General features: G+C 37.2%; 1 long non-coding RNA gene across 1 annotated transcript in view; it reads left to right on the forward strand.

Moving 5' to 3' along the window:
• Positions 1-1,422: 1,422 nt before the first annotated feature.
• Positions 1,423-24,535, forward strand: part of LOC138756341 (uncharacterized) — a 41,560-nt gene continuing 18,447 nt past the window's right edge. The window contains exons 1-2 of the long non-coding RNA XR_011353008.1: positions 1,423-1,647; positions 18,263-18,298. This is a non-coding gene — a long non-coding RNA (uncharacterized lncRNA). The remainder of the gene's footprint in view (positions 1,648-18,262; positions 18,299-24,535) is intronic.

The raw sequence follows: 24,535 nt of genomic DNA on the forward strand, positions 1-24,535 counted from the left end.
ACATCAGACACCATGGGAAATTTCTACAGGGCTGTGGTGGAAAGTTGACTGACTGGCTGCATCATAGTCTCATATGGAAACATCAATACCCCTGAGCATAAAGCCCTCCATAACATAGTGGACTCAGCCTAGGACATCATTGGCAAAATCCTCCCCACTATTGAGTACATCTACAGAAAACACTACTGTCAGAGAGCAGCAGCAATCGTCAAAGACCTCTCACCACCCAGCACATGCTCTGTTCTCACTGCTGCCATCAGGAAAGAGGTACAGGTGCCACAAAAATCACACCACCAGGTTCAAAAACAGCTGCTACCCCTCCGCCATCAGACTCCTCAACTACAAACTCAATCGGAGACTCATGTAAAGATTTTTTCTTCTGCATTTTTTAAAATTTTCTTTTCGTTCTGTCTGCATTGCACAATCAGTTTGTTTACATTCATTTTCTGTTTTCAGTTCTTTGTTTGTTTACATGTTTTATGCTGTGTAGTGTTTTTTTTTCACTACCAATTACTGGTAATTCTATTGCACCTGCAGGAAAAAGGAATCTCAGCATTATATGTGATGTCATGTATGTTCTCTGACAATAAATCTGAAATTTGAAAATCAGAGGGCTCATCTACTGAGATTGTGTGGGTGGAGCTGAGGAGCGGGAAAATGTGACCACACTCATGGGGTTTTATTGTAGACTGTCCAATAGTCAGCGAGAATCAGAGGAGCAAATGTGCAGAGAGATAGCAGACAGTTGCAAGAAACATAAAGTTGTGATAGTAGGAGATTTTAACTTTCCACCTGTTGACTAGGATTTCCATACTATAAAAGGTCTGGATGGCTTGGAGTTTGTAAAATGTGTTCAGGAAAGTTTTCTAAATCAATATATAGAAGTATCAACTAGAGAGAGAGTGTAATAATGGATCTCCTATTAGAGAATCAGGCAGGACAGATAACAGAAATATATGTAGGTTGAACATTTTGGGTCCAGTGGTCATAACGCTATTAGTTTCAAGTTAATTGCAGAGAAGATAGGTTTGGGCCATGGATTGAGTTTATAAATTGGAGAAAGTCCAATCTTGAGGAAATAAGAAAGGATCTAGGATGCGTGGTTTGGGATAAGTTGTTTTCTGGCAAGTATATATGTAATCAACTGGGATTCACTAGAAGTGTGCGGTATTGACGACTGGTCCCACCTCCCAGCTCCTCCCCCTGGGGTCCATATATAACCCTGGTTTCGCACCTAAACCCAGAACCCCTCTGAAGCCTATTCGTGAACCTCTACCTGAGTTGTAAGCTAATAAAAATGCTTCTTCTTCCTCCAATTGGCTGTGAGCTTTTATCTACATCACAATGTGCGAGGTAAGTGGAAGATATTCAAAGGTGAAATTTTGAGACTACAGTGTTTGTATGTTCCTGTCAGGATTAAAGCCAATGTTAATAGGCACAGGAAACTTGGGTTTTCAAGGGATATTGCGGATTTAGTTCAGAGGAAAAGAGAGGTGTATAGCAGGTATAGGCAACATGGAGCAAATGAGGACTTGAGGAGCATCAAAAGTGCAAGAAAAAACTCAAGACAGAAATTAGTAAGGCTAAAAGAAGACATGAGGCTGCTTTGGCAAACAATGTGGAGGAAAATCCTAAGAGTTTCTCCAGGTATATTAAGAGCAAAGTTATAGTAAGGACCAATATTTTTGCATTGGAGCCAGAAGAGACAGGGGAGATCTTAAATGTTTTGTTTTAATCAGTATTCACTCAGGAAACTGGGACAGATCTAAGGAAGCAAAGACAACAAGCAGTGAGGTCACAGAGCCTTTACAGATTAAAGAGGAAGAAGTGCTTGCTGACTTAAAGCAAATTAAGGTGGATAAACCCCCAGGGCCTGACAAGTTATTCCCTCAGTGAAGCGCAGTAAATAACTCGAGAGGCTGAGATGGACTCACTGATTCACAGGGTTTTATTCACAATGGACGAGGACCTCATCTTGTGCTGTGATCTGGGCTTTCTAGGGAAGGGTCAGGGTGTTAAAGGCTTTATACAAGGTCAAAGAGGGAGGGGCAACAGGCACAGTCAAAGAACGGAGTGGAACCAAGTAATCAGGAATACAGCAGCTCACCACATTTGAACCTTGAGGGAAGCTAGTGTAGAAATTCCAGGGGCTCTGGCAGAAATATTTAAAATGTCCTTAGCTATGGGTGTGGTGCCAGAAGATTGAAGGGTTGCTCATATTGTAATGTTGTTTAAAAAGGCTCAAAACTAACTCAGGAAATTATAGGCCAGTGAGTCTGATGTCAGTAGTAGGTAAATTATTGGAAAGTATTCTAAGAGATCAGATTTACAAATAGTTGGATAGCTGTGGACTGATTCGGGATAATTAACATGGCTTTGTGCATGGTAGGTTGTGTTTAACTAATCTTATAGAGTTTTTCGAGGAGGTTACCAGGAAAGTTAATGAAGAAATAGTTGTGAATGTTGTCTACATGGACCTTAGTAAGGCCTTTGACAAGGAGGTTAGTCAGGAAATTTCAGTTACTTGATACTAGTGATGAGGTAATAAACTGGATTTGACATTGGCTATATGGGTAAGCCAGAGAGTGGTAGTGAATGAATGCTTCTCGGACTAGAGGCCTGTGGCTCAGGGATTGGTGCAGGGTCCATTGTTTTTTGTCATCTATAACCAATGATGTAGATGATTATCTGGTAAATTGGATCAACAAGTTTGCAGATGTCACAAAAATAGGAGACTTTGTGGTCAGTGAAGAAGGCTTTCAAAGCTTGCAGAGGCATTTGGACCCGATGGAAAAATGAGCTGCAAAATGACAGATGGAATTTAATACAGACAAGTGTAAGGTGTTGCTTTTCGGAAGGACAAACCAAGAATGGAAATACACAGTTAAGGGTAGGGCACTGATGAGTGCGGTAGTACAGAGGGATCTGGGAATACAGATACATAATTCCATGAAGGTGGTGTCATAGGTAAAAAGGATTGTAAAGACAGTTTTGGCTTATTCGCCTTCATCAATCAAAGTATTGATTATAGGAGTTGAGATATTATGGTACTGTTGTATAAGAAACTGTGGAGGCCAAATCTGGAGTATTGTGTGCAGTTTTGGTCACCTAAATGCAGGAAAGATTGAAAGAATACAGACAAAATGTACTAGAATGTTGCCTGGACTTCATGAACTGAGTTACAGGGAAATGTTTATTTCCTGGAGTGTAAAAGAATGAGGGGAGATTTGATGGAGGTATTTAAAATTATGAAGGGGATCAACAGAGTAAATATAGGTAGGCTTTATCCACTGAGGGTAGGTGAGATACAAACCAGAGGTCATGGGTTAAGGGTGAAAGGGGAAAAGTTTAGGGGAAACATCTGAGGGAACTTCTTCACACCGAGAGTGGTGAGAGTATGGAATGAGCTGCCAGCTGAAATGCTAAATGTGGGCTGAATTTTAACATTTATAAAGAATTTGGAGAGTTACATCGATAGGAGGGGCATGGAGGGCTATGCACTGGGTGCAGGTCAGTAGAACTAGGCAGAATAATGGTTCGGCACATTCAGGTTGAAGAGTCTGTTTCTGTGCTGCGATATTCTATGACAAAAGGCAAAGGAGGAAAAACCCAACACCCAACCCCAACCAACCAATTTTCCCCTGCAACCGCTGCAACCGTGTCTGCCTTTCCCGCATCGGACTTGTCAGCCACAAACGAGCCTGCAGCTGACGTGGACATTTACCCCCTCCATAAATCTTCGTCCGCGAAGCCAAGCCAAAGAGAAGAGACAGAGGACCTAATGTTTGATGGAGCTTGTCAGATTAGAATCAGCAAGGAGATAATGCCCCAGAGTACAAGGTAGCTCTGCTAAGGACATGATTCTGAGATGCAAAGAAAAATTAGGTAGAGGCAGTTGGTCTGTTTCACTCAGGCTGAGACACTGCAAGTGCCCTTGGTGCAAAACTAGCAGTTAACATGAGAACCAAGGGTGTAAATGATCAGAGGCTTTGTTATGCATGCCTTGGGAAATAGCAAAGGGCAGTTTAGTCCAGATGACCTGGTGCTAAAATTGTCACAGTGTAGGACATATTGTCAGGGTACAGAGAGGCATGGTTGGCGCAGTGGTTCGCACAATGCTAGTATAGTGCCATTGACTTGGGTACGAATCCGGGCTGTTTGTAAGGAGTTTGTATGTTCTCCCTGCATCTGCCTGGGTTTCCTCCAGGTGCTCTGGTTTCCTCCTACTGTTCAAAACCTTCTGGGGTGCAGGTCAATTGGGTACCATTTGGCAGCACAGGCTCATGGGGTGAAAAATCCTGTTAGCGTGCTTTATGTCCAAATTTAAATTTAAAATTGCACGAAAGGTTCAAGCAGAGAGACAAACTTGTGGAATGGAAACACTGGGCTGCGGAGGAGTCAGAAGATGAAGAGGTGGAAATAGAAATATTCAGTAGTATTCATTGCATATCTGAGGAGTTCATCTGTGTGAAACATTACCTCAAATAAGCAGCCAACATTATAAGAGTTCCCCCATCGCCCTTGTCACAACCTCTTCTCGCTGCTAGGTTTGGGCAGAAGGTACAGAGGCCTGAAAACCAACACCTCTAGCTTTAAAAACAATTTCTTTCCAATAGCTGCTGGTGTCTTAAACATCCCTTTCACACACTAATTAGAAACTACACAAAAAGACTGTTGATACTATTGCAAGTCACATTTTTGCACAAGGATTACTGTTAATATTTCATATCTATTTTATGGATTTATCATCTCTTCCAAATTAATTTAATTCTATTAGTTCTCTATTATGGTTTTTCTTTATAAGTACCTGGTTTTCCTCCAGAAGTTTTTAAAAAAAAGCCATTTAAGTACATTGTACAATATATGTTTGTCAGTAAACGCATTGTCAGCATCAATATTCTTGAGTGGTCCTAACTTCATTCTAGTCATCCTTTTGTTCTTCTCCAAATGCTTTTGACTTTTCCTTAATTCTACTTCCAAAGGCCTCCTCATGACCCTTTCTTGTTCTTTTAAGTCCCTTCTCAAGTTCTTTCCCGGCGACCTCATAATTCTCATCTTCCCTTCCTGAATCTTGTGTATGCTTCCTTCTTCCTTTTTTTTGTAATATTTTATTTAAAATGTTTCTATCCATGTAATTATAAGCAAAATTTGATTAGATTTTAAATTACATTGATTACATGATGGTTTAAGTCCCCTCCCCCTTACCTTCCCCTCCCTCTCTCTTACACACCCCTCCCACTAAAAAATACATGTAGTAATAGAAATGCCTATGATGTATGGAAGATACATTTTTTACTGTATTAAGGAAGAAGGTTATTACAGGTCTTCAAAGGTCAGAAATATATTTTTACCTATTTATCCCTAAACTTTGCATATACAGGCTCCAAATTTGTTAAAAAAAAGTTTATAATTTCTTAAATTATATGTGATTTTATCTAAGGGTATACAACTTTCTTCCTTCCTTCTTCCTCTTGACTAAACAATTCATCTTTCTTGTTCCCTTACCCTACCATCCTTTCCCTGTCTCAGTGGAATAATCTATCCAGAATCCCATTCAAGAGCTCCATAGACATCCTACATATTTCTGCTCTATATTTCCCCCAAGAACATCTGTTTCTAATTTACTCTCCTGCCTAATACCATTGTACCCTCCCCCAATTAAAACTTCCCCATTTTGTCAGCTCTTATCGTTGGCTATAATAAAGGTGAGACAGTTGTGGTCACTGTCTCTCAGATGCTCACCTACCCTGAGATCTGTCACTTGACCAGGTTCATTGTCCAGTATGAAGTATAATATGGCCTCTTCTCTGGTCAGCCTGTCCACATCCTTCCTTGACACACCGAACAAATTGTACCCCATCTCACCTTTTTGCACCAAGCGGGTTCCAGTCAATATCCAGGAAACTGAAGTTCCCTTGTTAAATCAACTCTTATTTTTGCCTTTTTAAACAATCTGTCAATTTACCTCAGTGATTCAGAGGCTATTGTGGGGGTGGGCGATATTTTCATTACCCGCAGAAGAATGATTTCTCTCTTCCTCTTTCTAACGTTTAACCACACTGACTCAATATACAATCCCTCCAAACGTCCTCCCTTTCTGCAGCTGTGATACTAGCCCTGATTAGCAATGTATTTCACCCCTACCCCCACCACCCCAATCTTTTACTTCACCCTCTATCCCTCTTGAAACATCTAAATCCCAGAATGTCAAGCATGTAATCCTACTCTTGTGACAGCCAACCCACATCATGATTCCATTGAATATAAGAATTGGGATGTTGTGTTGAGTTGAACGAAGCAATGATTCGGCTGCACTTAGAATACTTTGTGCAGTTCTAATCACCACACTACAGGATGGATGTGGTAACATTAGAGAGGATTCAGAAGAGATTCACCAGGGCGCGGCTGAAATGGAGAAATGTACTTAGGAAGAAAAATCAAATAAGCTGGTTTTATTCTCACTGAAGTGCAGGAAGCTGAAAGGTGCCTTTATAAAAGTTTACATAAAATTATAAGGGGCATCGCTAAAAAAAATACATTTCTCTGGCCAGGGGATTGTTGAACTAGATGGCACAAGTTTACAGTGAGAGGAGAGAAATTTATAGGAAGAACTAAGGGGTAAGATTTTCATGCAGAGGGTGATCAATGCCAATAATGAGCTGCCTGCTGAGGTGGTAGAGGCAGATACAATGACATTTGGACATGTACTTAGATTGTAGAAGCACAGAGGGATATGGGCCTAATGGAGGTCAATTTGATTGGTGTAGATTATTTTTGGCATGAATGTAGGCTCATTTCTGTGTTACTCTATGCTGGAGCCCCAGCCCAGTAGGAACCAAGGTACAGGCACAGTGAAAACTAAAAATGGGAGAGAGCATAGGTTAGGAATGGGAAGAAAAATTATGAAGAGTATGGCAGTCCAGATACCCACCAGCACAAGAACAATGACACAAAGATGGAGGGTGATAAAAGACAATTAAAATAGAAAAAGTTACTAATGAGGTAATAACATTTTGTGGAATTGTGGCCTCGAGAATACTTGATAAAATAACCACATAAGTCGGTTCTAGAGTGAATCAAACAGATTTACTCTTCTTCACCCGCGCAACCTTTTAAAGGCCAGAATCACGCGCTCAACACGCACTGATGTCACATGGCTGGTTCAATGCCTCCTGGGAGTTGTAGTGCCACCATAGCGCCACTACAGAATACCAGATTCAGTCAACTGTATTGGCTGTGATTATTAATTAGAATTATTGGACAATCGTGTTGAGGTTTATGCAAACTGTTTACTGCATGTTGGTGCTATTAAGGTACAATGATCCAGAATCAGTAAAAGAATATGTTTATGGAGGTAATTAATTTAATGCAACAATTACATTTAGGAAATTATACCGAGGAAAGCTGGATGACATCTACTTGAGAAAGTGATTTTACTGAGATATAGTGCCTGAATTTGATGCCTTATAGTTATTAAGCAAAGTTCAATGTGAATTCTATAGATGAAAATATCAAGAGACTCAGTGACTTATAATTGATCAAAATTATATCTGTGCATATACATTTACCTCTCTAAATAATTTATTATTTTTACAATTGTACACATCAATGGTGTTATTTTTCCTTTTAAAGAGGAATTAGCATGGTGATTGTAAATCTTTGTCCCTTCAAAATCTGCATGTCCCACAGGATATGACCTCAATAAACTGTTGTACCCAACGCTGCTGTTCAGCTTCAGAAAGGTAGCCTCAGTAAAGAATGTTCTTCTTTCCATACTTGCAGAAAAAGCAAAGAAATTTGAAAACTTGAAACCAACTAATCACTATTGCAAGTTCTCTTTTGCATGGTGTACCAGTGACAGTAAAGACCAAATTTTCAGCCAACTTTAATATGTATGATAGTAACAAAAAAATGCATTGATGCCAATAAAACAACAGCCAGGCTGTCAGCCAGCTCAGTAATCTGCTTCAGCAATAGCTGCAGAAAAAAATGAACGATTTGGATTTGAAAATCATCCTGCGGAAATTTATTTCTGTATGACATGGTTAGCACAGCAGTTAGAGCAATGATCGGGAACGGGGTTTGAATCCAGCGGTGTCCGTAAGGAGTTTGTACATTCTCTCCATGTTTGCGTGGGTTTTCCCCAGGTGTGCCGATTTGCTCCCACCCTTCAAAAGATACCGGGTGTTGTAGGTTAATTAGGTGTAATTGAATGGAACGGGTTCATTGGCCGAAATGGCCTGTTACTGTGCTGTATGCCTAATTTTTTAATAAATGTCAAAATTAGTCCAAACAGTCATAAATGCTGAGCTCCAAAATAATTCTGAATACAGGTTATTTCTGGTTGTCATTTTTCATCATATATACTTCATTTAATTCAAGTTGATCTTAACCTCCAAAGTTCTTCCAGCAGACACCAAGAAGAATCAGGTAAGGAGAACATCCCATTAGATTGCAGATCTTTACAAGATCGTGATTCCATAATCAATAAAATCAATTCCAGAGTTTCTCATCACCCAGTCTGGTGAAACTGTGAGATTAAATGTATTGAATGGAACATTAAACAAGCACTTACCTGTGGGAAGTTTGATGATTATTATTTGAGCAATGGGTGTTGGTGAGTCAATGTAAGATCCCATTCATGCATGTGCAGCCATTCCTTAACAGACTGGAGGGGAGAAGCCACTGAACTTAAATGAGCTAAACTATATGAACCAACCATAACACAAACCTGTGACTGAGCATTATTTATTACAAGCCAAACATCTTTATCCCTAAACAAAAAAAAAAGGGGAGGGAGAGATGGGTACATTGTCTCACCAACTCCCATTGCTCAAATAATAATCATCAAACTTTGCACAAGTAAGTGCTCGTTTAATGTCCATTATTCTTCACAATGTACATTGGTTCACCAACATGAGACTTTGTAGCTTCTTGGTTTATCACCTTTGGGTGGTCCGACAGACAATAATCAGTTCAATGGGTCCCCCTTCTGTAACCTTATTAAATCTGCCACGGGTAAGATGGAAGCCGTGAAACTTTGCCCCTCTGAATTTAAAGGCTTATTGTAAAACCTATTAAAGGTTCACTCATTACTCCATCCCGCCTGGCAGACAATATCCCAAATAGGGACCTCGGCCCTATTGGCTGCCGAGGTCACCGCCGTTCTAGTTGAATGGGACCCAAACTGAGAAATATCCACTCCAGCCACTCTCATGATCTCCCACAACCATCTGGCCAATGTCTGGGAGGTAGCCCGCTGATGCGGTTTTTCTTAACATATAAACAGGTATTTCTAATTTAGCCAAATGTGTTTTGTACATGCAATGTATCTTTTTAAACAATCCAACTCACATAATACTTTGTCTTCTCCATATGCATACAATGAAAATTTTGTCCCAATTCTCCTTTGCCTGTTATGTTTCAAAATGTATGTAACTTGAATGCTTACACAGTCCTCCTCCCAATGGATATCCATGAAGCCTGCTTCTGCTTGATGTAGTCTTCATGGACAGGTATCTGGTGCTGGCAACTAAGATAAGTTCTTTTATGATAGGAACTTAACTAGCTCCCAATCAGGTTCCTCAAGCTTCCCACTCACCCTGAGTACACCACAGTAAGAGCTGTGGTGTATTACCCTGGCTGACATTTAGACACACACTTATCTCTCCTGATTCTACCCCATTCTCCAGACTGATGGTGAAGCCCAGTCAATGATCATTCTCACTTGAACACTCATAACTTCAAACATTAACATCAACCATCTCCCCATCACTGATCATGCCCTCAACTCTAAATTCAACCCCTCCCCTAGAGTGAATAATGTTGCTCATTTTCCCTCAACCTCATATGTTAATTGCCAACTGCAAACCACCCCCCCCCCACCTCACTTTAAAGCAACTGATTTCTGATTTCAATTTATTGATGGCTGGAAGTTTTAAATTGCCCCATTTCTTCCATGTATTGACCCCATTCCTCCTCACCAAATCCCTGAGTTCCCCTCGCAGCAACCCATTGGAGCGAGTACCAAGTATGGCCCCAGTAGGATACTCTCCACCTATTACCTCCTGCCTTTGCGTCCACACCTCCTCTCCCTTGCTCTTTAGTTCGGACACCTGATAACATTTTTCCATACCTTGATGAAGGGCTCAAGCTGAAATGTTAGTTATGTATTTTTACTGTTATTATATAAAGGTCCTGCTGAGTTTCTCCAATATTGTGTGTTGTTACCCCAGTCTTATCCAATTTCTCTTTTAAAATTTTATTTAAAATTTTTAAATTATATAATATAACATTAGTTACAGTATCCTGATACAAATATAATGTGATTAAATATATGAGAAAAAAACAATCTCCCCAACCACCCCACTAATACCCTCCCTCCTCCCTTATCCCCCTACAAAAGAAAGAAAAAGAGATCATCAACAAATACGGTCATATTCAAACTTTTTAGCTGCGGAGGCAGTGGCACCCAACAAAGCGGACCGAAAGATTAAATTTTAACACCAATAACATTCAAATATGGGCTCAAAACTTTAATAAAGAAAAAATATTTATCTCTCAAATTGTATGTTATCTTTTCAAAAGGAATACAAGATTTCATTTCATTATGCTGTCTTTTCATACTTAAAACCAAATCAGATTTCCATGTGAAAGCTAAACATTTTTTAGAAACAGTCAAAGCCAAATGTAAAAATTCAATTTGATACAAACTCAATCTCAATCCTAAAACAATTGACTTAATATCCCCTAATAAAAACAGTAATGGATCAAAAGGTTCACTTTTAATACCTGTTCTAAAAACAATTTAATTTGTAACCAAAAACGTTTAACCTTAGGGCAAGTCCAAGTCAATTGAAAAAAGTACCTATTTCTTTTCCACACCTAAAACACCCAAATCTGAAGAACTAAGTTGATTTTTTTTCTCAATTTTGTGGGGTTAAATATAATTGATGTAGAAAATTATACTGCACCATCCTATAATTATTTTAAAATTGGTGGGTCTACGACGATTAATAATTTTGAGTTCCATTTATATGCTGTGATAACAATGATACCTAAGAAAGATAAAGATTTACTAAAGACGGAATCTTATAGACCTATATCATTATTTAATGCTGATTATAAAATTGCAGCTAAAGTTTTGGCAAATGGAATAAATCAATATTTACCTGAGTTACTTCATCTAGATGAGTCTGGATTTATTAAGAATAGATATTCTGCTGACAATACAACAAAATTGATTAGTTTAATACATAGTGCTCAAAAGCAAATGGAACCGGCATTAGTTTTGTCCTTGATGCAGAAAAAGCTTTTGATAGATTGGAATGGAATTATTTGTTTAAAATTTTACAAAATATTTAAATTTGTTCAAAATTTATTAATTGGATTAGGACTAAAGTAGTTACTAATGGGCAACTTTTATCATCTTTTCCCTTAACATGGTCGGCAAGGCAAGGTTGTCCTTTATCTCCTGCTTTTTTTGTTTTGGCAACTGAACCATTGGTGCAATTGATAAGACAAGAAGTTGATATTAAGGGGATTAAAGTAAATAAAGAGGAATATATAATCTTATCCAATTTCTTATGAAGATTTAGCATACAAGTGCCTTGAGGGGGGAAATCACATCACCTTCAATCTTGTAAACTATTGAGTCAAAGGAGGCTCTTCTGTGCAAGTTGTGGGAGATTTAGGAAGAATTTTTGTCACAGGAATCTGCTGATGAAAGGACAATAAAACTTGGTTTCCTGAAAATCACAGATCCATTTAATCAATTTCTGCTAGAAAAGAAGCATGATTCACAAAGTTAAAGTGGAAGAAGGTTTAGGATCTGGCCATAATTGTACAGGACATCATGATTCCTGAAGAGACCTCACATAGACAGTTGTGATCATGGGCAATGGAGTTTTGTAATTGCAAGGAGGTTTTCAGTTTGGTGGGCTTAATTACTGTGGGAGACTGGTAAAGGAGGACAAAAGTGCTGGGAGGCGACCGGGGAAAGAGATGGTGAATATAGAAATCATTTTAATGCTGGGAACTAAACATTGTCTAGGATTGAATGGCACTTCTGAGCAATAAGTGGAACACAAGGGCAAGTGTTTAACATCTGGAATTCAGTTCCAATCCATCCATTGGTACCTGTGCATTGGGTTACTAAATGACAAATAGATGAAATATTTGGGAGCTAACAGATGATGTGAACAGACATTGGAATTTGAAGGATCTGAAGGCAACATTTCTGCACCTCCTGGATCTAGCTCATAAACTGTTCTATAATGGTATTAATGTCAAGGATTCAGCCCTTCTCACATGCCCTCAGCCATTGGACTTCCTGGGAAACCTAACTAACCTGTAGTTACAAACAGATGTTGTCAAAATAAAGGCAGGTGATCACTTCATAACATTTAATTGATTCAATCACTTCAGATGGGTGAGGTTCTAGTTCTAGATTTTGTGAAGGCAGCACAAATTGATAAAACCATGACTAGGTAGATGGGTATAATTCTCCTGTCAATCAAACTGGAGACAACTCCAGTAAATCACAGAGTTTTAGACTTTAAGCTTGTTAATTGGGGACAATTCGTGGCTGTTTACTTCTACTCTCTTTTTAAAAATAAACTTTATTTATTTGAAGAATCATTAATAGTAATACAAAGTACATTCCATAAAGAAGATTTTATGAGTATATACTAAAAAAAAATAAAATTTAAAAAAACCAAGACAACTAAAAAAATTACATCCCCACCCCCTTCCCACCCCATCAGTAAACTCTCTTCAGGAGAGCTAAAAAATATATAAACAGAAACTAAAAGTATATAATAAATCAAAATATATCTAAATGCATATATTCCAAATATGGTAACCACTTATTAACAAAAAAAGAATAATTGTCATGTAAAATAAATGTAATTTTTTTCCATAACAATACAAACTTTCAATTCATTATGCCATTATTCATTATATTAATCACTATATTATCTTTCCATGTACTTGCTACACATTTTTGAGCTAAAGACAATGCTACATAATTAAATGCAATTTGAAATTCATCCAACCCTAATTCCCATAAAGGAATCATATAACCCATTAAAATAGATGGGTCCAATGGTAACTTAAAATTATATTTTTTTTTACAAAAATTAACTTAAATTAATCCCAGAATAGTTGTACATACACACAAGACCAGACAGCATGTAAAAAAGTTCCAGTACATACACCACATTTAAAACAAGAATCCGAATTACTAAAACCATATTTTTAAAATTTCTCTGGTGTTAAATACAATTGATGTAAAAAATTATAATTAACCATTCCATACCGTACATTCATCAATTTAGTAACACTAATGATGACACATCTTCAGGAAAAACAAAAGCTTAATCATTTTCCCAGTTAAGCTTAGATTTTTCCCATTCCGATTTATACATACTGTCTTGCAATACATACATAACAGAAATACAACCCCTTTTTAATATAGAAGAAATCAAAGACTCGAATTCCATCAATACAGGTAAAATCATTTATCTACCATACATATTTTTCACCAAAGATTGAAGTCGATAATAAACAAATAAAGAATTTTCAGCAATATCAAAACGCTCTTTCAATTGAGTAAAAGAAAGAAACTGACCTTCTGCAAATCAATCCTGTAATGTTTTTATACCCTTAAAATCCCAACTCTTTAAATGACTATTAAACATTGAAAAAGAGATAAGATGATTATTATATATTTGAATTAAAATTGACAATTTATCTTTTGATCCTAAAATCTTATTTTTTTAATCCATAATTTTAATAAATGTTTTATATCAGCATATTATATTCCCTCACCAAATTTATATTCCATCAAAATATAAATTGATACACCTCAGCTGCAGGAATACAGGCCATCTCAACTTTAGCCCATCTTGGAGACTGGTCCAAATCCATCAATCTACTAATAAATTTCAACTGGGCTGCTTCATAATAATTTTGAAAATTATGTAATTGAAGCTCACCTAAAGCATACTTCCAAGTAAGTTTATTTAATGCTACCCATGGTAGTTTACCTTGCCATAAAAATTCTCTTGTAACTTTATTTAAATCCTGAAAGAAACTCTTTGAAAGAGAACATGGTATTGATTGAAATAAATATTGAATATGAGGAAACATATTCATCTTAATACAATTAACTTGACCAATTAAAGTTAACGGAAGATCTTTCCACTTAATTAGATCTGCTTTAATCTTTTTTTAATAATGGAACATAATTTAACTTACATAAAGATTGATACTCAGTATTTACAATTATTCCTAAATATTTAATTTTATCAGACGATTTCAATTTTATAATATGTTTATTCTCTGAGTAATCTCCTTCAACTAGTAAAATTTCACTTTTATCCCAATCAACTTTATATCCAGATTATGTTCCATAATGTAATGAACATTCCCGTAAATGTGGCAATGATTGTTCTGGGTTTGTTAAATATATCAAAACATCATCTGCAAACAAATTTACCTTATACTCTTCATCCATAACCGTCATCCCTCTTATCTGTTCATTCTGCCTTATTGTTTGAGCTAATGGTTCAATAGCCAATGCAAGCAGGGCTGGTGACAATGGACAGGTTTGTCGAGTTGAACGTGTCAATTTAAACGATGATGAAACTTGACCATTTGTCTCCACCCTAACAGTCGGGTTTGTATATAAAGCAATACAAAAAGGGCCAAATTTAAATTTCTTCAGTACTTTAAATTAAAGTTCCCATTCAACCCTATCAAAAGCTTTTTCCGCATCAAGCACAACCAAACTAATCAATTGAAGAATATTATCTGAAGCATTTCTATTTATAATAAAACCTGTTTCATCAACATGTATCAATTTGGGTAAATACTTAGCAAGTCAATTTTCTAGCATTTTTGCTATTATTTTATAATCAACATTTAATAAAGAAATAGATCTATACGAAGACACTTTCAATGGGTCTCTATCTTTTTTCGGGATTACAGTAATTAAAGCACAAGAACAAGATTCTGGTAACTCATACTATTCAGTCACTTGTTAAACCTCCCCAAACACCAAAGACAAATCTTCATAAAAAGTTTAATAAAATTCCACCAAAAACCCATCATCACCTGGTGACTTTCCATTGGGCATTTCCAACATAGCCACCTTAATCTCTAATTCTGTAAATGGAGCTTCCAAATCTGTAACATCCTCCTCTTCTAATGCTGATAACATTAACTTAGATAAAATAGAATCCCCTCAGAATTATATATTTTTTTATAAATAGAATAGAACTGGTCATTAATTTCCTGAGGTTTATAGGTAACTGTTGAATTCTATTTTACAGAATTAATAACCCATGAAACCCATTCCTTCTTTAACTGCCATGCAAGTACTTAATGTGCCCTCTCACCCAACTCATAATATCACTGCTTAGATGGATTAATTAAGCATTCAAATTGATAAGTCTGCAACATATTATAACACAATTTCAATTTAGTCAAAACCATACTTTATCTTCTGTCACTTCCTTCTGAAATTCCTTCTTCAATTCATCAATTTGCTTTTCTAATTCAAAGCTTTCAATCATATACTGTTTCTTAACTTTAGTGGTATAACTAATAATCTGTCCTCTTAAATAAGCTTTTAACGCATCCCATAAAACAAAACAACTTTTTTACTGAATTAACATTTTCAGACAAGAAAAAATAATCTGTTCTTTAACAAAAATAAAAAACTCTGGTTTTTTCAACAACATTATATTAAATCTCCATCTATAAGATGAATGTACCACTTCTGAACTTACATAAGAAAAAATAATAAAGAATGATCTGATATAACCCTGCTTTTATATTCTGCCTATGATACCCTTCCTTGTAAATGTGCCGATATTAAAAAAAAATCTATTCTCGAAAATGAATCATGTCGAGACAAATAAAAAGAAAAATCCTTCTCTGTAGGATTAACCCTTCTCCAAATATCCACTAAATTTAAATCCTTCATCAAGGCCCCAATTTGTATCACCATCTTTGATTTCTATATACTTTTTGGGGATCTGTCCAACAAAGGATCCAAGACATAATTAAAATCTCTCCCAACTAAAATATTTTCATTAGCTTGATTTAATTTAAAAAAAGCATCTGAAATAAAACACTCATCATCCACATTAGATGCATAAATATTAAGGAAAGTCCAAAATTCAGTAAAAAAAATTACAATTCACCTTTAAAACCCTTCCAGCATTCCCTTCCATCGTATGCAACTCAAAAGACAAATTCTTATGAATTAGAATTGCTACACCCCTTGTCTTAGAATTAAATGAAGAAAAAAACTCATGCCCAACCCAATCTCCCTTCAATTTCAGATGTTCTTTTTCAATCAAATATGTTTCTTGAAAAAAAGCAATATCAATTTTCATTTTCTTGATATAAACCAAAACGCGTTTTCGCTTAATCGGATTATTCAACCCTTGAAAATTAAAAGTTGCAAATTTCAAACTAGACATCTTTACAAACTAACAATATAATCACTTACTACAAAATATCGCTCCCATTCTAATAAATGAAAACCACTCTCCCTCTCCTCAATATTTTTTAAAAATGAAAATATATATATAGAAAAGATTTTAATTATTCCCCGCAAAAAAGAAACACTACCCAAAGATAGTAATGCCCTAAAAAACTAGGTGTGATAAACCCCATTAGTGGCAGATGACTATTAAAGATTTCAGTGCTATCCACCCCCCCAGCCAGAAATACATTATTCATATTAATAAAATTCAGTACTGTAAATATATTCAACCCAATGACTCCATTCCCAATTATTTTTCCGGGTCTTCAATGTCAATAAGACTTTGTGTTAAAACCTCTTTCTTTCAATTTTTTCCATTTTTCCCATTTTTCCCATTCTTCCCATTCTGCCCATTTCCATTTCCATTTGCCCTCTTTTTGGGCAACGCTGGTGAACCTCCTCCATGTCCTCGTAAATCCGGTAATGAATTAGCAAAAACTAATGTATCATGATCATTCTCAAATAAATGAGATTGAAAGTTACCATAAAAGACCTTTAACAGCAGGATATCGAAAAGCAAATTTATAACCCTTCTGCCACAGTACTTCTTTAGCCGAATTAAACTCCCATCATCGCCTAATAATCTTTTAACTCTGCATAAAAAAATACTCTTATTTTGATTCATCATTGGAGATTGACTTTGTCTTCCCTTCTGTCCCGCCCACCGTAGTATCATTTCTCTGTCTTGATAGTTCAGGCACCGAACTAAGACCGATCGTGGTGGTTGTCCCGGTAACGGTTTCTTTCGTAACACTCTATGTGCACTTTCTAATACTAGTCCTCCCGAGAAAAACTCTTTACCAAACACGTCGGGAATTCAACTCTTTAAAAACTTTATTGGATCAGACCCTTCAATGTCTTCTGGGAGACCCACAATTTTCACATTATTTCTCCGACTTTGATTTTCCAATGAATCAATTTTTTTCATAAGTCTTTCTTCTGGATTCCCCAATCCACAAACGAACCTTCCACTTTCTATATTTTTTCCTTATTACGTACAACTTGAACTTTACATTCAGAAAAAGCTGTTTCAATAAAAAAAATTATTGCACCGTATCCACCAATTTAATACATTTATTGACATCCCTCTTAAGTGTAGATATATCTTCAGACATATTAGATATTTTTGTTGTCACTTCCAAAAACCTTTGAGATATTTGTTTACACATATTGTCCATATGATAATCAATCCCTCCCAAAACTGTACAAACAGACTCCATTCCAGATTCCAGTTCCACATCTTGAGGCCTACCTTCTCTAGACTCCACCTCCAATTGTTGCTGTGAACTGCTCGTTCAAGGTAAGTCTTCGTCTTCTTCCAAAATTGTCGGGCCCTTCCCGGTGCGGCTGCTGGTTTGTACACCCGACGGTGGCATCCCGATCATGTCGGAATGCCGCCGCTCGGGCACCCCCACAGCCCACACATGGTCCAAAAGTTTACGGACCCTGGATGCTCCACGCATGCCCGGCAAGGCCAGGGACCGCGCAGAGGCAATTTCCAATGCCATTCTGCGCATCCCCGGTTCACCTGACGGCAGCCCAGGCTCAAGGGCCCTTCTCTCAGCCGGGTCACCCACGTGCCCGACATCACGAACACGTGAATCAACTCCGGCTGAGCTCATCATCATGCCGGCGCGATCTTATAGAGACAAGTTTGGCGCTGGTGTAATACACAGCCTGGCAGGAGTTCTCTGTGTCTTGCAGGTTCCAAACGACAATTCCGTGGCTTCAACTGGACAGGTAGGCCTCAATTCTTCAGAACGTTTAGAAGGTAATTTCTTCTGTAATTGAGCTTTCATTTTTTTTAACATGAGTCACCATTGTGAGCCAGTAATGTTCCCAAAAATAAAAACACAACTTTTATTCACTTAGATAAAGTTTAAAGATGGGTGCTTAAAAAACAGGCTGAGGAGGAGTAGGATTGCACGTCTGCCCTCTACGTCATCTTGCCACACCCCCTGTTTACTTCTACTCTCAAAATACTATATGTTTTAGTTTAAGTTCATTAACTTTGTCTACTCTGAGTCATAATTGCTGGCTGAAGCAATGCTTTCAATGAGTATTTTACTTCCTGGATTATAGTGCATATCTGAAAGTTTAACAGCATTTGTGTGTGTGTGTGTGTGTGTGTGTGTGTGTGTGTGTGTGTGTGTGTGTGTGTGTGTGTGTGTGTGTGTGTGTGTGTGGATATGACAATTAAACTTAAATAAAGTCAAGCTTTCAGGCCATACTTCATCAAGAGTTTCCTGATAAAGTGTCATGCCTCAAAATGTAGATTACCTGTTCACTTCCATGGATGCTTACTGAACTACTAAGTTCCCCCAGTATTCTATATGTTGCACCTTGATTTTGATGGCTATGTTGTCAATTGGAAGAAGATTGATGGAGGACATTTGTTTTCTGCAATATTTAATGCAAAGTTCATCATCCTCTGTGCTCCAATGAAGGGATCAACAAAAACTTGATCAGTCTCTAAATGCTCACTTTGGCAGAACAGACTGCTTATTGTAATGTGATTTCTGAAGTTGCAAGGGACTTGTCCTAGACTGGAGGTAACAAAAGCCAAACAGTTTTCTTGCTCAACCTGTGGCCAACTCCATCTCAACTAAACATTCATTGTAGAGTAGCTGTAGTTCTGCAATAAGGAAGGATGAGAGAAGACTTGATGTGACAACAGAGCCTTTGTTGGCCCCAATCTGTATGTGGATATGATTTGTAGTGAACCAATGGTGATATTTATAGTTTGCAGTTAATTGTTTAGCAGTTGTCAAGTGCAGATAATCTTCTGAATGCAGCCAAATTTGGAAAGGATAGTTCTAAACTTGTCTCAGTTGATAGAATAAAAAGGTTTTGTGTGGTCAAAAAAAATCAATGTCTTGTGGTGGTGCTCCCTGTAGTTTTCTTGGATTTATTATTCAACAAATTTTCTATCCATTAAACTTTTCTTTTATAATTTTTTTTATTTTTCACACTATGAACCATATTAACCAAAATACACACAAACATTTCCATCTTGAATATACACAGTGTCATTTTCTCCCCTTCCCCCCCCCCTTCCCTCCCTCCTTCCCATTATACTTCTTGATGGGCAGATGTGACCTTGCATATTTTGGACAAACCTTTCCATCTTGGGGGGCATAGTAATTGAGATGAATCCTTGTGATGACTTTCCCATGTAGTGAACAGCAGGAAGACCCCCACCATCCCAACCCCCCTCCCCACCATAATCAGACCTGGATCCTTTATTGAAGAGGACCATGATTACCAAGACTGCAAGAACCCTGACATGCACTCCTCTTCCCTGATGTGGGAGATGACATCATGAATTCATGAAAGAAATACTTCTTCACCTTGTTTTAAAGATTCAACAGTGAAAAGCCCTTTTTATTCTGATGTTAACTGTTCCCTCTCCAACGATGCTGCTGAGTAACTTCCACATTTTCTATTTTAATTTGCTTCTCTCTGGTGAATTTCAAAGTGGTAGCTTTGAGAACATTAATTTGAGGTCCATCTCCAAAAACAGCAGGTTTTTTACTAATTCACTGTCCATTTCAGATGATAGTAGAAGAATGAGAAGGCAGAAACCCACAGATTGCTTTGTGTATTCAGTTTTTGTTACTGTTAATATAGATAATTGGTCATTGCCTATTTACAAGGGTTTTTTTTAATCAAAGCGTAATGCCAGACCACTAGTATCAAGTTGGGATGATTGAATCTACATCTGTCAAAACAATCTGTCGGGATACTCAACTTATAATTGTTTGCTTTAACTTAATTTTAACTGTGAATTGAAAATTGTTCTTATTTTGCTGACAATTTTGCTTATGTGTGTTCACCAAGGTATAAGTAGCATACTCGTATCATAGGATGCACTGACATGCTAAATCAGACATTCAAACATCCTAATTTACCATGACATGATCAAATTTAACGCTGCTGGAGGCAGGCAATGAGACATAGATCTGAGTAATTTCCCACTTTATTGCATCGCAACACCCTATCCCCATTAACCCTTGCCCAAACAATCTTCTCCAATCATCTTAAGATTGAAGGCCTTTTCCTCAATATACTATTGGAAAATAATCCATAATGATGAGTTTATTGTCATACACCATGTACAATGCACAAAAGTGAAAAATTCTTACTTGCTACAATGGAACAGGTGTTGTTTAAAGAAAACTTTTATTGTAAACTAATTGAATTAAAAATTACAAAAATACAATATTCAGAGTCCAAAAAAAGATGTGCAATAGAGCAAACAGTCATTTTGTAATATTGTAGCAATTCTTGACCAGTTTACCAAGGGATAGCTGTTGGAAAGAATCTGTTCTTGATCATTTTCAGGGGGCTGTACCTTCTGCCTGAAGGTAGCAGTGAGAAGAGGTTGTGGCTGGGGTGATGGAGGTTGTTTATAATGTTGGTTGCCTTCTCGGGACAAGTGCCTCACATCGATGTCTACAGTTCATTGGCGGTCAGGGCCTGTGATAGCACAGTTAATGTAGCAGTTAGCATAAAGGTATAACAGTGCCAGTGGCCCAGGTTCATATCCAATGGTGTCTAAATGTTCCCCACATGACCTGCATGAGTTTTCACCAGGTGCTCCAGTTTTGTCCTACCCACCAAAACATATGTGGTTGGAAGGATAATTGGATGTAATTAGGAAACATGGGTTTCATAGGCAAGAAGGGCTTTTCATTGTTATTAAATTTATAAGAAAAAATTATTATGTGTTACTATCCTCTGACAACTGCTGCAATCCTGGGTAGTCAAATTCCCCGTCCAGGCTGTGATGCAACCAGCCAGTATACTTTCCCAGTGCATCTCTAGAAATTTGATAAGAGTGTCCAACAACATGTCAAATTCCAGACTACTTTGGAAGCAGAGGCATGATTGCCTTCTGTGGTGGAGAATCCATCAGTAACCCATATAAGGACTTTTTTAAAGTAATGCTTCAGTGGTCATTTATCCTTCTGTTAAGTCCTGTTATGGTGGTTAGTGTCCACATAACATAATTCATAGTTTGGACATGTTTCAGTATTACAGCAGTGATCTCAAACATATATTGCATGCTAATTGACATTACCACATACAGTAGATCTTGTTAGATATTTGAATATGATCACTAAATACTGTTACGGAGTCCAGAGGACTCCAAAAGCCATCAGCAATAGATATGCACCACAACACAGGGTTATTCAAACAAAAGTAGATTTAATTATAATTGAACAACAGTATTAAACTTTAACTTATTACTTAATCTACTTAACCTACTTAATCCCCACTCTAATACTAAGCGCAGGTGTGTGTAATGAATATTTAGGATTAGAAAAGTTCTTTGGATCACAGTCCAATCTCACTAGTTGCAGGCAATTCTTGTACTGTGCATAGAAGTTAGCATTAACAAAGTTCACCAGGCTTTCGTGTTTAACAGGCAAATGGTTACCACTCAGGAGGTTTCTTGCTGGTTTTCAGAGAGAGATTCCTTTTTCAGGACATCCATAGCTGATTCATTCTCAATCAGTCTTGCTGATGAAACTTGCTCCTTTTAGGGTTCTCCAGATGATCCTCTTTCTTTCAGGTCACCTTTCAGACCACCAGTCTTCTCCTTGGACCAGACAGCCTTCCAAAGTTTGCCAGCTTGTCCCTCTGGAACTGATTTCTGTGACTCCTTCTCTCTTTGTTTCACATCCACCCTCTCTGAGAGCAAAACTCTTCTGCCTCTTCCTGCAAAAATCACATGCACTCCCAGGCCAGCTGTATTCTGCAACTTTATTGCTCTTTCTGCAAAAAGCACTCCGTAAAAGTCCTGCAAATATTTTGTGTTTTAAAATGTGAGTCCAAGCTGCTCAAGCAATTCCTCCCAAACCACCTCTAAATACTCTGTCACAATACAAATAGCACACTGTGTGCTCAACCTTGTCCGCCAGGTGTATGATATGATGCTGTGGCTTCAGCAAGAACTTTATGCAGTTTCCAGTACAGATTTGATGTAATTTAGCTTACAATGTAGGCTCACTATCATTCAGCATTCAGTGTAGGTTCTGAAGTCATTTTTTGACATTGAAAGATAATACAGAAACCTGAATTCTTCAAACTGGCCTTAAATAGAGGAAGAAGGCTTCAAAATTAAGTTCAGAGCTCAATCCCTATCTGAAATACTGTTGAGGAGTTTACAATGAAGTTAATCATGGAATCTTTTACCATAGACCCATTGTCTCATCCAGAGGTCCACCTCAACTGGCACAATGTCTCATTATTCATCTGTGATGCAACAAGTTCACTTCTATCTTCAGTAACCAGTCCAACCAAAAGGTAATCTAAATCTGCCTCACTACATAAAGCAGCTGTTACTGATTACTCTCCCTGATCTATGAACTTCTCCCATGGTTACATAATTACCTTTCCTTGCACAAGTTAAGAGAAATTTGATTTCAGATTGCCATGTGACCCAACAGATCTTTTAGTGTGACAAAAATGCAGGTGGTAGCAGTTGTGTATGGAGAGCTACTGATTGATTCAATGGGGCGTGAGTGCTAATTGGTTAAGGAACATTTTTACATTGAGGTTTGCTGTTAAGTATTGCTGAAAGTGTATACAGAAATTATTAAATGTTTAAATGATGCCATCTGAAAATTTTTGCAATCTATTAATGTAATTTTGGCACTGTGTGAAATTGTACAAATTAGTTAAGAACCATGATAGTTGTGAATGTGTTGAATTGCAGTACTTTACCTGATCTATTCCAACACCAAAATCAACATTATTTCAAGAGCTTAAGAGTTATATAAGTGTCCTGTGGAACGTTATGAATAGCTTGTATCATCTTGTCAACTAGCTCTAGTGTAAAGACAACTTGTGTCATTTAGACAAACCAGATTGAAATCAATTGTGCATTGAGAGCTCCTATTGCTTGACATGTCTGCATTTCCAGGACACAGTTGGGAGTGAAGCAACATTTTGTTAACATGTTGACCCCACACTATGGTGGGATTAGCTCATTGGTCTACAGATAAACAAATTATTAAAGGATCTGCAGACAAAATATCACAGTGTTGGCACAATATAACTGGTCTTGTTGATTTACTACTGTAATTTTCAGCATATCCTATTTACTATTTTATTGTAACTTCAGCTTATTTCATCTTTGCTTTTCATTCTACTTCTTGAGGAAAGGAAGTCAAACAATCAGGTAATGTGTGGTGAAAATGGGCAAATGCCTTCAAAATGGCAACAAAATGGATCAATTATCTCTTCCTTTGTATGAATCTTTGATTCTTAAGTCATCCATGCTTTTATAGGAGCCATTTCCTCTTTTCTAAATTTCTTTCAAGATTTGGTTAGACCTTCTTGCTTCAAATACAGAGAGCTATAGATGCCTGGGGAATTCTGAATAAGTGCAGCTGGCAGAAGTGGGTTCTTGCCTCATGAAAGCACTTTAAAGTGCATTCTATAGTGGCATCTTCATGAACATTCAGCTTCCACTAGCAACATTTCCTGATCATTACAGGTTCTATCTATTACAGTGGAGTTGTAAAATGGTCCATATGTATACATTTTTAATATATTTTAATTAGGTTTCTTGGCAGAAAGAATGCAGATTTGGTCTCATTTTTGGATTCCACCACGTGGACTGACAAAAGTGGTAAATTTCTGTGGTTAAACAAGAAAATTTGCATATGCTGGGGTTGAGTATAATACAGAAAAAAAAAGCTGGAAAAACTCAACAGGTCATGCAGTACAATACATAAAAATGCTGGAGAATTTTTGCAAATAACTTTGCAATTTTGTGATTTCCAGCTGACATTTTCACCAAAAGATTTATAACATTAAGGTAAGTTTTCATTCATCAGGTGAAGTGCAATTCTGAAAGTTTCTTTCAATGTCTACGGCAAAGAAAGCTGAAGTAGCTTTAATATCACAATGCTTTAATGTGTTTGGCAGTGATTCCCACAGGCTCAGAATGAGTGTGGAGACAAA

Source organism: Narcine bancroftii, chromosome 3 (genome assembly GCF_036971445.1).
Source record: "Narcine bancroftii isolate sNarBan1 chromosome 3, sNarBan1.hap1, whole genome shotgun sequence".
NCBI classification, from domain to species: domain Eukaryota; kingdom Metazoa; phylum Chordata; class Chondrichthyes; order Torpediniformes; family Narcinidae; genus Narcine; species Narcine bancroftii.